This window comes from Cydia fagiglandana, chromosome 14, assembly GCF_963556715.1.
Source record: "Cydia fagiglandana chromosome 14, ilCydFagi1.1, whole genome shotgun sequence".
NCBI classification, from domain to species: domain Eukaryota; kingdom Metazoa; phylum Arthropoda; class Insecta; order Lepidoptera; family Tortricidae; genus Cydia; species Cydia fagiglandana.
In genome coordinates this window covers 10,564,255-10,568,301 of record NC_085945.1, presented here as the reverse complement: position 1 = coordinate 10,568,301, position 4,047 = coordinate 10,564,255, and the positions used below count along the sequence as shown (strand labels likewise).

The 4,047-nt window shown below is 36.9% G+C and overlaps 1 pseudogene; it reads left to right on the top strand.

The window, feature by feature from the left end:
* The first annotated feature begins 226 nt into the window (after positions 1 to 226).
* LOC134670854 (odorant receptor 4-like) lies at positions 227 to 3,598 on the top strand (annotated as a pseudogene).
* The last annotated feature ends 449 nt before the right edge of the window (positions 3,599 to 4,047 follow it).

Here is a 4,047-nt window from a genome sequence, read left to right as displayed (position 1 = left end):
CGAAATCTGACAATTGTACGTGTCGAATTTGGCCCCTGTCCAATGTCCTGTGAAATGAGTAAAATATTGTTGGTGATATGTCTTTTTTTTTTAATTATGAATGGGCTTACTCATGGCCACAGACTAGCCGAGGCGTAGACGTGGCCTACGATGGAGCGAGCTCACCCAGAAGGTGCCTGTTCACTCTTGATTCAGTGACACAACGGGTGTATTCACTCAAAATTACATGAAAACACTGCGTTTTTGGATCATTAGTATCGCGGGATGGCCCCACAAATTACTCGGTGGCTCAAATGCCGCGTCGAAACTGTCATACGCATACCTCTTCATACTGATTATTTTTGTTACTATAGATTTGACCAGTGGGTTATTGTATTGGAAAAGGCACGCGGGTTCTGATTTGGGCGACTAATATCTCAACGTAATGTTAGAAGGTGTTTACTTTGTGAGTACCTAAAAGAAATAAAAATGTTTACTCATAGATTTTCTTATTTAAATCCTTTATATTAAATAGCTGTTCCGTTTCAGCAAAGATTATTCGTACCCTTTCAGAAGAAGTACTGTTTAGTTGTGAAGAAGTTTATTTTGGAATTTCATTTAATTTTCTACAGGCACAAGACCGATTTTGCCAACAAGGTAAAAAAACCATCACGTTTATCACATTTTACGTCAAATTAGTATACTTACAGCAAGACTTCGTCATATTCCACTTTAGTAGTAATCCGGTTTTTATATATGACACTTCTTTAAGTCTCTTCTTCTTTCTTCTTTCTCCGGCCTTATCCCATGTTCAATTGGGGTCGGCTCTCCTAATCGCTTTTCGCCAGCCATTTCTGTTCTGGGTCGTCATTGGGTCTAATTCTAGAGCTTCGAAGTCACTATTTACTACAGATAGCCATGTGAGTCGGGGCCTTCCAGGAACTCTTGGACCAGTGGCGATATCTAACACTTTACGGGCCATATGGTCTTCGGGCCTTCTCATAACGTGTCCGTACCAGTGTAGTCTCGTTTCGGATAGTTTATCAGATATCGGCGTTACTTACAAGCTTCCACGTATACACTTATTGGCCACTTTATCCATGAGGGTTACACCTCCGACCTGACCAGCATAACATCCTCATTTCGGCTACGTGTAGTTGCTGCACCTGGTCCTTTCTGAGTGACCAGCTGTCTGAATGACACTTCTTTAAGTACTTATATTTTTAAGCTCCTAAAAAAGTAGGAACTTCAGACAAAAAATCGTAGCTTTTAAACTTTATACTTGTTTCAGATGTACCATCAAGTCAATAATATTTGCTCAGTCGTATATTTAGTAAGCCAATGGCAGATGGTTTTAGTAATAATTCTTTACAACATAGTACCTGTTTATAACAATTATGCAGCAGGAATGTTCAGTAAGAACAAACCCCTAAACGGTACATTTCAGCACGCTGTTGATTTAGAGTTACCGTTGAATCAATATATGTACTACGTACCGTGACTACTTCATTGTATCCACTTACAACTGGTACACTACCTATAACGCGGCCGTTGGTATTTGTATGTATGATGTTTTGGTATTTTCTATCGTGTTTCATATTTGGAGTCATTTAAATATTCTCATCTATGATCTGAAATATTTCTCATTATATTATGAGCGGAAATCTCTATTGCAATCTACGCAAGACCGGCTAAAATACATTATAAGGCACCATCAAACAATGAAAGAGTAAGTAATATATTTCACAATATGTGCCATAAATCTCTGGACAAACTTTAATAATCACATCAAAGACCAAACCAAAGATATTAAAAGTGTTGAATCAATTTCAGGTTCATGTCAATCACTACGGAAGCCTTCAGTAGCACGTTGTTCTGTTACCTAGTCTTTAACCAGCTCAGCGAGTGTGTTCTGCTCCTAAAATGTGCCTCACTGGTGAGTTTACCTTAAAGAGGTTCCTTTTACTGCAGAAGTTTTGATTTGCTGCATCTTTGGCTTTTGCGTAGCCTTTCTTACAGGTCTATTCGGATTTCGAGATAATCACAAGATCTAGAGACGATTTAGAGATCAACTATCTATCAACATTAGATATCGACTAGATGTGACTTGGATATCTAAGTCATAACTTGTCGAAATCGTTCAAGAGGACCTCCAGAATCGCGGAAACGTCAAATTTGACATATCTATCTTACAAATATTTTTAAATTATCCATATCGTAACTTGTTGAAGTCTAGTAGAAATCTAATTCATTTTCCGAATCCAGCCGTTAGAAGGATTATTATACATATAAAGGTTTCTCAGTAAACTAAGTAGAGTTTGTGAAATGTGTTTTTGTCTTTCAGGATCCAAATGCTCTGGGGACATATGGTCTGATGACAATAATTATATTCCAGCAGTTAATCGAAACGTCAGTCATTTTCGAACTCGTCCGTTCAAAGGTAATAATGTAAATAAATTATTATTAGAACTTGCATACCCTGTATCATTTTTAAGTAATTGTGTGTGTATTAAGCAGTACAATACAGAGTTAATACAGACATATATGTAAATACAAACTCTTTAATATGTGTCTTGTACGGGTTGTACCTATAATATTTGATTATGTATAAGCCATACTGCCGTATTCGAACTTCAAGATAATCACAAGAGACGGCACGTACTATTAGATCCATTCTAGATACGTTATAGTTTAGATATCAACTAGTTCTCTTTTGCAGCGCAATTCGGGAAACCAATGTCACTTTTACGTTAGAGTAAGATATCTATTAGATGTGAATTGGATCTCTGAGTCATATCCTGTGGAAATCGTTCAAAGTATCCCCAGAATCGCGCAAATGTCAAATTTTACAGGTTACATTTCGTTATCGTATCTTGGTGATGTCTAAAAGATGTCTAATAGATGTCTATTTCAAAATCCGAATCGGGCCCATAGAGCGCAGAGCGGTGGTACACTCAACTTTCTTCACTTGAATAATGTTTTAGGGAGACATACTCGCGGAGCTAGTCTACGATCTGCCGTGGGAAAATATGGATATAAGAAACCGGAGAATCGTCCTAATGGTGCTTCAGAACGTGCAGACCTCTTTAGCAATAAAAGCTGGCGGGATGGTGCCAGTTGGGGTTCTCACTATATCTACGGTAGGTAAATATGTATAGTTACTCATGGTCATGTGCCGTTGGAAAGTTTCCAAAATTTCGAAACTTCCGCATGGAAAATTTTCGGAGACTTCTCTTTGGATTTTGTATTGGAATCGAAATTTTCGATTTCCAAAATGAAAGTTTTCTTTGTTCCCTACGAAATTTTATTGAAATTTCTAAGACCATTCCAACTTTTTTGAAACTTTCTGTCTGTATGTAGATTTTACACATTATTTATATTTATAAGCTTTCGTTACGCCTTCAAAATTTGAAGTTCAAATTTTAGATTTTTACGTCTATGTATGTGCTCTTATCAAGTGACCTTTTCTCACTCCGACAGCCCTGATATTATTGACTCCACTAGATACACGTGCGGTACACAATTAAATACTTGCCTTTATGAAGCATTCCAATTTGTTCTTTCGCAGATATTAAGAAATTCCTGCTCCTATTTTATGATGTTACGAACATTTATGTAATGTTACATTACACGGACTATGAGAACTAAATATGTAGGTATACGTACGTAAGTGTGACGGAGGCAACACGTCGTCGAACGTGGTTCTCGCCAGGCCCTCTGTCCCACCGCGACATACCGCTACTTTATTGCCTACGTCAAGAGCAGGTATTGTAGTCTGTATAAATATCTCAGATCTTAGAATTACAATGTGTCTTTGACTTTTCATAAATAATAAATTACTGCAATTGTATTTTGGTAAAGTTAATATTTTAGAAAATAAACACTCCCAAAGAAAAAAAAAGTCTCTATTTAGTTGTATTACAGGGTGGCAGATACTTATGGCATGTTTTTTCATCCGCTATTTTATCGATGTTGACTGTACAATTGTAATTAATTTTTCATTTCTAATGCTCTGAAAGAGGGTCATTGTTATTCTAAAAGGTGTGCAGAAAATAATATTACGTTTCT